The 10575-nt window shown below is 41.4% G+C and overlaps 1 protein-coding gene across 4 annotated transcripts in view; it reads left to right on the top strand.

Moving 5' to 3' along the window:
- AMBRA1 (autophagy and beclin 1 regulator 1) overlaps positions 1 to 10575 on the top strand; it is a 197241-nt gene continuing 186666 nt past the window's right edge. Inside the window, exons 1-2 of one of the 4 annotated variants that reach the window (XM_073348167.1) lie at positions 2 to 1025; positions 1270 to 1457. The gene's annotated coding sequence lies outside the window, so the exon portion shown is untranslated. Of the gene's footprint in view, positions 1458 to 10575 lie in introns of all 4 variants that reach the window. The other 3 variants (XR_012159410.1, XM_073348168.1, XM_073348170.1) reach the window with 3 other exon arrangements.

The raw sequence follows: 10575 nt of genomic DNA, 5'->3' as shown, positions 1-10575 counted from the left end.
ATTACAGTGGTGATGTGGAAGTAAAGTACCTTGTCCTTCAGCAGCCATGTGCTTTTTTTTTTTTTTTTTTTGAAGCAACTATGAGAGAGGATTGGGTATTTCAGTTCTTCATTGGCGTTGAGTTCCTACTCTTAGAGGTAGGTTCTAAATTTGCACAGCTGTCCATGCTGGCAGAGTCTCAATTGTTCATTCAATAAGGGAAGGAGTTGGGGTCATTGTGGAAAATAGTTAAAATCATTGGTGGTTTAAATTCATGTCTTCCCACATAATTTTGAAATTTCTTTGTAGTACCATCCTGCAAAGGGAGGCTCTGGTACAAACACGTCCAGCAGCAGAATGAATTAAAGTATCTAGTGAAATCAGGCACAGGCTTGCCCTATGGAGAAGGAAGAACAAATATCCGAAAGGGGTAGGGAGGTTACCCACAGAGAAAAGGAGGTGCAAGTAAATTACTTAATTTTAGGATGTAGATTTTAAAATGATATTGTCACCTTAAAAATTTTGTCTCTGAAGACTTTTTGTCTAATCTTGTTATGATTTATAGGTAAGAACTGAGATAGTAGAGGAAAAAACAACTTTTTTCAGTTTTTGTTCGTTTGACAGCACTGTTTCCCCATACAGTCAGTTTCCCTTGTTGGAGTGTGTCTCAGTAAGATAGGGGCTAGAGAAACAACCGTTGTGTGTATAGACTTTTTTTTAAATCTGCAAAAACTGTCCAATGGACTTGGGCAGATATAGGGCCTGAAACTGCTTTTAACTTAAACAAACAAAAATCCTTCCAATTGATGAGCCTCCTGGTAACTAAGTTTTTCATGTCTCCTTACTTTTTTTATTTTGTTCCTTCCATACCTACTCTGTAAGAAACTTTGAATCAAAAACTCATCCCAAGGAGTTTGACGTCCTTAGTAAGGGACTGTAGATATCTTACATGCTGAGATGCAACTATATAGAAACTGAGGCTACCAATGTCTTCATTTCATCTCTGTTCCATCTGAAATTTGGAGAAGGCCCTTTACATTTAGCTTGTAAGTATACTCCGCTTAGGAAGGAACCATCAGTTGCGCACATACAAAATGGTAAATGACTGCCAAGGAAGGAGTACTGCAGAAAGGGATCTGGGGGTCATAGTGGATCACAAGCTAAACATGAGTCAACAGTGTAACGCTGTTGCCAAAGGAAAAAAACTAACATAATTCTGGGATGTATTAGCAAAAGTGTTGTAAGAAAGACATGAGAAGTAATTCTTCTGCTCTACTCTGCACTGATTAGGCCTCAGCTGGAGTATTGTGTCCAGTTCTGGGAACCACATTTCAGGAAAGATGTGGACAAATTGGAGGAAGTCCAGAAAAGAGCAAAAAAATGATGAAAGGTCTAGAAAACATGATCTATGAGGGAAGATTGAAAAAACTGGATTTGTTTAATCTGGAGAAGACAGAGGGAACATGATGAGTTTTCAAGTACGTAAAAGGTTGTTACATGGAGGAGGGAGAAAAATTATTCTCTGGGCTTAAATTGCAGCAAGGGCAGTTTAGGTTGGAAAAACTTCCTAACTGTCAGGATAGTTAAGCACTGGAACAAATTGCCCAGGGAGGTTGTGGAATTTCCATCATTGGAGATTTTTAAGAGCAGGTTAGACAAACTGCTGTTGGGGATGGTCTAGATAATACTTAGTCCTGCCATGAGTGCAGGGGACTGGAGTAGATGACCTCTCAAGGTTCTTCCAGTCCTATGATTCTATGATTTCCTGTTTCCTTGTGGCAGAACATTGTTGTTTTTTTATAAATGGTTTAATACATGCCTCTGATACTGTGGTACATGGTCCCCATGTTAACTTTTGGTCTTTTCAACTTGACAGTGTCCCTTAAATTACTGAATACATTCTCTCAACCTTAACTGCACCTTAAAGATTTTGTCTGGGAATGTGTATTTAGTTCTTGAGTTGTTCTCCTAAATCATTCCTTCAGAGTCCTTATCAATTTTGTAGCTCTTCTCTGAATTTCTCCTAATTTGTTTTGGCAGTGCCCACAATGTGTTAGGCACTTTTCAAACACAAGAAAATGTACCGATTTCCTGCCTTGAAACACTTACAAGCTAAAAGGCAAACAAAGAGCGTGGGTGTAACATAGTCTAAGGGTATATCTACACTTCACGCTGGGGGGGGGGGGTGATTCCCAGCTCAAGGAGACTTACTCACACTAGCTCTCATTGAGCCAGCATCCTAAAAACAGAGTGTAGCCATGGCTAGAAGCAGGAGGGGCTAGATGCCTTGAGTACATACTTAGCATCTCTGAGGAGCATGGATTTGGGGCAGCTAGCTTCTTGTGATGCTGTAGCTACATTCCATTTTTAACTTACGCTAGCCCTCATCGAGAGAGCATTTATGTCTCCTCAAGTTTGGAATCACACCCCCAGCTCAAAGTGTACACATACCCTAAGTGTTAACTATCTGTATATCCTCCTATATCTTTGTGGCAATCAATATATGTAGAATATCCTTGAGTTTCCCCACACAGCCATAACTGGCCTATTTCTTACAGATGTGAAGGCAGAAGTGGGTCTTTAGGAGGGATAGGAATATGGAGAGGGTAGTGGCCTTGCGGTTATGGTTAGGGAACATGTTCTCTGCTGCCCCTCCCAATGGAAGAAGGCTCACAATGTTTGTGTGAGAACCATACGTATTTCTTTGTATTCATCATTGTTTACAACTCCTCCCAATTTGGTATCTTCTGCAAATTTCATTATGCTGTTTATCCCCTCTCTTCCAATTTGCAGATGTTAAAATGGGACGCAACAGTGGCCCCATGTGAGCATACAATATGATCCCCTACCACCAGTCCAGTACATTGCTGTTTAATATTTATATTTAATTTAGTTTTTCAGCTAGTTCTCAATACATTTGACAAGGTCATAGCTCAGCACTTTTGAATGAATTTTGATTGAGACATCATGGGACCCTGAGACTTTTTGCTAAAATTCAAATATAACATCGACTGTGTTCACTTATGACCAATCTGTCAGAATAAACAATAATGTGTTCTATCAACATCCTGCTTGCTGATAGTTGTTCTGTAATCCACCATCACTGTAAATCAATGACTTAAAAAAGTTAGCCCCTTTTGTTTTAAGAAGGTAGGCAAAAAGCAAAGGAGGCAATAGGTACCAGTTTTTTTGGTACTTGGCACTTTTTCATTGCCACCTAGAAATAAGTGTTAAGGGATTGGTATGCTGCTTGAATAATACTTTTTCATCCTAGGGTGCATATTATCCAGACATCTTGATTTGTAAATTCAAACTCACCTATTCCTCATCCATAGCTATTTTACAACCTTTTTTTATACTTTTACTTTTTCTCTTTGAAGGCAGACTTTAAAAAGGAGTTCAGCATTGCATTGCCCTCTTCACTTAATAATGGACCTACTTTCTCTCCATTACTGCTTTTCCCCCTTGATTTATAGGAGTCCTTATTTCCATTAACTCCTTGGATAGCATTAATTGTTTTCTGCTGTCTTCTCTGAAAGCCATAATTGACCTGAGTGTTTGCATTCCCACTTTTTCTTTTCCCATACAGGTTTCTTAGCTTCAGATGTTTGAGCACTGCCTTATGCATCTGACTCAACTAACAATTGCTTTGCATTTTTTGTAGAGATGTTGTAGAGCAGCGGCTCCCAAACTTGATTGGTTTGACTATCACCATCTTAAAAAAAGAAGTTGTGAAGTGAATTGGTGGAACATCAAAGTCATGTACCACCAATGATGTATGTGTACAGTGTAGGAATCCCTGTTGTTAGACAATTGTGCCTCTTAGTGTTTCCCAACTGCCTTCGCAAGTGTGCATTTGAATACTTTCTTGTATTGCTTCCTTTATTCATTAGAATTTTTTTCTCAAAACCTTTTTCCTGATACTTCTTATACTTTTAATGCTGTGGTTAGTGAACTTATTGAATTCAGGGCACTCCTGATCACTTGTACTATGTATGTCCTATTACTCTTGTATTTTCACTGGGGTTACATTATTGGAAGTCTGTGTGTTGACATCATGGAGAGGGGACATTGCAGAGTAACAAAACAATCTGGTAGGAAGAATCTACTTCATATTTACTACATATTCATTAACCTGGTTTACGAGGGAAAGTGATTGAATTAAATATTAATGAGTTCAAAATAACGGGGTTGTGGAGGAATAGTATAGGGTGGCCCACAAGGAAGTAACGTAATGAAATTGTGTAAAGGAGAAACACTTCCTAATGGTGAGATCTGTTAAACTGTGGAATTGTCTTTTGCTGGAAGCCCCATTGCTTGGGACATTTAAAACAGGAGTGGATATAGGCTTAGGGAATAGACAAAAACATCCTGCCTTGGCACCGAAGAAAGTGGAGTATAAATGTGACCTAATAAGTCTTTGTTGGCTCTAAGTTTTATGATCCGTTCTTTGAAGCTTCCAAGAGGTGTTGGATGCTGGGATTGGGTGTAGAGGGAAGCTGTCTGAACCCATGTGCTAGCAGAGCTCATCTTTTAACTTCCATGAACAACCTTCATATGAGGTTTTGAGTGCTCATGCAATAGTACAACTCTTAGAGGCCTCTTAATAGTATTGCTCTTAAGAGGCCTTCTTGGCCATGTTGGCAGAGGTGATAACCCTTGTACCACCACCTTGGTCTTACAAAAGTTGTTAGACACAGCATGTAACATTTATCCTGCATCTCGTGGAATTTATAACTCCCACAAGGCTTCTGTCTCCAAAACTACTTCTCTGATTCCCTTGAACCTTTCCAGCAAAATTTTCTTTTGGATTGAGGCTGAGCATGTTAAATTCTAGGCCAGTCAGAGGCTTATTGGCATAAATTAGAAGGGAATCAAGAATAAACATTGAAATTGACTTTCCTTGTTAACCACAGAGTCACTTAAAAATCACATACATTTTCCTGCCCCTCCTTTTTCCTGCTATGTTGGTAACAGTCCGTCCAGGTAGAATTTGATGTGCATCCCTGTCCAAAGCCCAAACTTTTCATTCCTGTCTCTTGTTTAGATGGTCTTCATTCAGAAGTGCTCCAGTTTCAGCATTTGGCCAGGTCATACCTACTCTGAATCACCATCTTATCTGCCTGCTTGCTTCTATGAATTAGGGAATCTCAAGGAGCTCTCTGGGTTTAGGTGAGGTGTTTGCTTCCAGTTGGTTTTTCCCAGTATTGATTTTTGTGGTAACATACCCTCGGGCTCAACCTGAATCTGTAAAAGATCTAATTCTGCCCATTCAGTTAGCAGCAAATCTGTTTACAGGATTGGACTCCAATTCTGTAAATGCTTACATACATGCTGCTTTGAGTAGTTCCAGTGAAATCTGTGGGCCACATCTGGTTGTGGCCACTGTCAGATGGGTTACTGGACTAGATGGACCTTGGGTCTGATCCAGCATGGCATGGACTATATTCCTGTACGTGTTTGCCTTATCTGGGCCTTAGATTGTAGGATTCGTTACCTCTCCATGTCAAAAGAGCTAATTTTTTTTTTAAGGGTTAATTTACACTTTACCTCACTCTGTTCCCCATTCCTCTCCATACCACACCTTTGAGAGGGAGGCATAGTCTGAGAATGTTGAACTGGGAACTAGGAACTCTAGTGTTCTGATATCAGCTGTGCTATTGACTCAGATTGTGGCTTTGAAGAAGTCACTTCCCCTTTTTGTGTATTTCTTCATTTGTCGATTGTGAAGAGGTTGTGAAGTTTGTTTGGAGATGACAATTGCTATACATGTACTAAGTACTGAGATAATAGATAGTAGATAATACAGCTAGAAAAGGCCAGTCAGGTTGTCCAATCTGACCACCTAAATTTTGAAAGGAATACCCTCTTACACTTTCCCCTCAAATATCTCTTCTAACCTGTTTGCCAGTCTTTGCAGCGTTCGTACAGTAACTCCTCACTTAACGTTGTAGTTATGTTCCTGAAAAATGCGACTTTAAGCGAATCCAATTTCCCCATAAGAATGAATGTAAATAGTGGGGGCTAGGTTCCAGGGAAATTTTTTTCACCCTATAAGTTTTAAACAAACAATTTAATACTATACACAGCAATGATGATTGTGAAGCTTGGTTGAGGTGGTGAAGTAAGAGGGTGGGTTATTTCCCAGGGAATGCCTTACTGCTAAATGATGAACTAGCACTCGGCTGAGCCCTCAAGGGTTAACACACTGTTAATGTAGCCTCACACTCTACAAGGCGGCAGGAATGCAGGGAAGGGAGACGGACACACACACCATGTGTGTGGGAGAGAGAGAGATGTGCATTGCCCCTTTAAGTATGCTGACCCCATTCTAAGTACATTGCCTTTAAAAAAAAAAAAAAATCAGGAAGTTGAGACAGCAGCTGCGGCCAGCAAACTCTCTGTCCTGAGCCCTGTCCTGTCCCCGCCCTGCTTTATATGAAGAAGGGGTAAGGGGGGGCAGGAGTAGGGGAGAGGGGAACACCCTGACATTAGCCTTCCTCTTCCCCTCTCCCCTGCACAGCAAGCAGGAGGCTCCCAGGAGCAGCTCCAAGACAGAGGGTAGGAGCAGCTTATGGCAGTGGCGGGAGGGACAGCTGAACTGCCCGCAATTGACAGCCTGCTGGGTGGCTGCCACACAGGGAATTTGGGGGGGCAGGGAGCTGATGGGGGGCTGCCGGTCCACCCTGGTTCCAAGTCCCTACCAGCTAGCTGCAACGGGCTGCTCTTCCTGCAAGCAGTGGACAAAGCAGGCGGCTGCCAAACAACCTTATAAGGGAGCATTGCGCAACTTTAAACGAGCATGTTCCCTAATTGATCAGCAACCTAACAGGATGACTTTAAGTGAGGAGTTACTGTACCTCCTCAGATTTCCTTGGCACTTCCTCTTCCATGTGATCTTGTCAATAACTAACCTAAATCTTTTGCCAGCTTAATTTTTCTCCTCCCCTTTTATCAATTGAAGAGTTCTCTTCCTTAACTTATTTTATCATGAGAGGTTTCAGAGGAGCAGCCGTGTTAGTCTGTATTCGCAGAAAGCAAAGGAGGACTTGTGGCACCTTAGAGACGAACCAATTTATTTGAGCATGAGCTTTCGTGAGCTACAGGTGCCACAAGTACTCCTTTTCTTTTTATCATGAGAAGTATTTTTGGCTATTTCCCTGAGTCGTCTGTCTTCAGTGCCACATTTTAATCCCTGTTGTCTCTTGCAGTTTTGGTATCAGTTGCTCTTTTTGTGTTATCTAGTTTTCTATATTTCATGCAAAAACTACTAATTCATCATTATGACTGGGAATTTAAACACAGAAGTCAGAAAATTCCAGTTAAGGCTCTCATGGCAACTAACTCCTTGTTGTACTTGCACAATATTTTGTATTGATGAGGGTGCTGCTTAATGTCTGTGCAAAGTGGTTGTGTGTGTTGCTGCAGCAACGGTAACTTTTGAATTTCCTGACTTGTGTTTATATTTTCAAACATAATTAGACTAACACAGTTTTGGCACTGGATTTCCCTCTTGTACAAATGAAACAATTCAAAGTAAAAGTTCCCATTGAAAGAAAGTTATTTTTTTGATGAGAGATTGAAATATGCCAGGTTGAAGATACACATTCCTTTTGAGCAGTGCACTTTGATGCATTTAAAATCCATGTAGAAGATCACAGCATGCAATTCTTATTATTCCATTATGTCTAAACCAGATATTTTCAAACAGATGAAAGGCTTTCTGTTTCACAGAGAGCTTAGTCCATGGCAAGTGTGAAGATCTTTAAATTTAAGCTTTTTAAAATTTAAGGATGTAAAAAGTCTGAATGACTGGATTATTCTTTTTCAATATCTCAGTACGGCAGAATAAAAACTACCAAACATGCCAAGTCTTTCTGGGGTAAGTAACTTCAACCCACAGGGTAATAGTTTGAGACAGTTAAAGCCTAAAAACAGAGCCTTGGAATGAAAGTTCTGCCTCATCCCTAACCCTGGGCCCAGTTATGTAATCTTCACACAAGTTGACTTTCCATTAACTTCAGTGAGCGCTTTCTGTGTACAAAGACTAGAGGATCAAGTCTCTGTAAAGTTGCTGAAATCCCTCTTGCACCGTGGCGATCATATTCTATCTATCCTTTTCTATCTCCTCTCTCCATCCGAATAACACTATCCTATGGCGTAGTACGAGAGTTGACCGTCTTCGGGGTCTCTGAGCTCTACAGCAATGGTAGAAATGGTCGTAGGGAACTACTACTTCCAGTGTAATCTATGGTGCAGATTTTTTCATGAGCAAAGTCATGACACAGTGAGGGTTAAAAGTAGCATAGGATGCATTCATGGAATCCTACAAGGTCACCAACAAGAGACCATTACATTAATGTTTAACATAACAAATGGTAGAACATTTTCAAATTTGGATAGGGATTTTTTTTCTTTTCCCACTATAGTGCACTATGATACTTATGTAGTTTAATCAGGTATTAGTCTATCTCAAGTGGTATAATCAAGTACACGGGAACAGTGTAGGCTTGTGGTTCGAGCAGGAGACTGAGTATCGGGATTCTGCAGTTCTAGTTCTGACTCTGCCACTGTTCTGGTGTCATGCTTAATAATTAATTCCATCTCCTTATACCTCCCATTTTATAACACCTATGTCACAGGAGAGGAAGGTGTTGGTCTTAACTCTGTGTAAAATGCTGTAAAATCCTTAGTTAAGATTTGCATCATAACATACTTTGTCTTCCCTGCATATTCATTAAACTTCCTTGCAGCCGTCTTCAAGTGCCAAGTTACAACCCCAGAAAGAAGTCTCTCTCTAAAGTTTGAATAAAAGCAGGAAGAACAAGAACTATGTGATTATCATGATATGATTCATGGATGACCTGCAAGAAATTAAGTTGAAAAGCAGAGGATTAGAGTCCCTAAACAGAAGACTAGATGTGAAGCTCATGGATTGCAGCCTTGGAAGTTCATATGGTCCTATGTCACTGCAGTGAAGGATGCTGAGAGGCCCTTTTCTTCTGCTGTAACCTCTGTAAAAGTTAGACTAGTAGAACTGTTTTGGATAAAGGCCATGTTATCATTCTAAACTGTCTTTATATAGTTCAGATTCCAGTACTTCATGCTGCAAGGAGTGATCATACCTAGGGGCCTTCCAAATTCACAGTCCATTTTGATCAATTTCACAGCCAGAGGGTTTTAAAATTGGTCAATTTCATGTTTTCAGCTGTTTACATCTGAAATTTCATGGTGGTGTAATCATGGGGGTCCTGACCCAAAAGGAGGTCGGGGGGGTGGGTCACAGAACTGTTGTAGGGGGGTTGCAGGATTGCCACCCTCACTTCTGCACTGCCTTCGGGGCTGGGCTCTGAAAGCAGCAGCCGTGGAGCTTCCTGCAGTCGAGGAAGGTACCTGGAGGTGGGTCTGATCTCCCCCTGAGAGCGGCTGTCCAGGCCTGCGCCCTGCCCAGCCCAGACTAGCAGCTAGGTGCCCCCAGCCCTGCCTCTCCCACTGCCCTCCAATAGCTAGATTCCACGTGGGAGGTCTGATTTCACGGCCTGTCACATGTTTGTCAGGGCTGTGAATTTGGTAGGGCCCTAATCATACTACTTTGTGTAAAATGATTCTTTGATTTGTTCACTTTCCAGCACCATGGATATCGAGCCAGTGCAGGAAGGGAAAATGAACCTTGCTTGTCTGGAAAGTAGAGGTTCAGAAAGTGTTGGAATTACACACCACCTCCTGGGCATTGATTCAGTTCACTTTGATTAATAAAATCCAGAGGGAGAGTTAGGGTCCCTTTGTGAATGAGGTAATACTTAGCTCTTATAGTGCTTTTCATATCTTACATCTGAGAGCAGTATTGTCCCCATTTTGCAAATGCAAAAACTGAGGTCCTGAGGGAAATGACTTTCCCAGTGTTACCTAGTGGGCCAGTGGCAGAGCCTGAAATGGAAACCAGGTCTTCTGAGTCCCAGTCCATTGTTCTATCTGTTAAGTAAGTTAAGTTTATGTTAAGTAAATCTGCCCCTGAAACTAATGACAATGCCAACAACTGCCCCTACTCCCAGTCTCTTTCTTGAATAAGGTAATCTAACACTGTGGAATGCTACTGCTGGCAGCATCTCTTCACCTATGAGATCCTAGACTCCTTTCAGTCTGGCTTCAGTTTGGTAGATGGCATAGAAAAGATGCTGGTTGTGTTTAATGGGTGATCTCTTGGGGTTATTGTTCCTTTGTGCTGGACCTAGCAGGAATAGACAGAGTTGTGTTAAGCCGGTTTTGCTTTTTTTTTCTTGCATAGGTTCCAGAGGGTTGTGATGGGCATCTGCTCCTCCTCCCAGAGAGCCTTTACCACTGGGTCCCAGAGAGCTCAGTCTTATCCTCTCTCCAGTTGTAATGTTTTGGGGGACTGTGTGGACTACAGTGCTGCCAGTAAGATGACACCAAGCTCTGTTGTAAGTGTGTACAGTGCTCTCTTCTCGGCTACTAAAAGAAATAGGGATCTTGATGAAAATCTGTCTCAAGATCAATCCCAGCTAAAATGGAGGGGAAGTTGATTGATTGGTAGGGGAAGCACTTTGAGAAACTAGCAGCATCTGCTGTAGCATCCTC

The sequence above is a fragment of the Lepidochelys kempii genome, chromosome 6 (assembly GCF_965140265.1).
Source record: "Lepidochelys kempii isolate rLepKem1 chromosome 6, rLepKem1.hap2, whole genome shotgun sequence".
NCBI lineage: Eukaryota > Metazoa > Chordata > Testudines > Cheloniidae > Lepidochelys > Lepidochelys kempii.
Note: the sequence above shows the minus strand (reverse complement) of the source record. Positions and strands in the feature narration are given on the sequence as shown.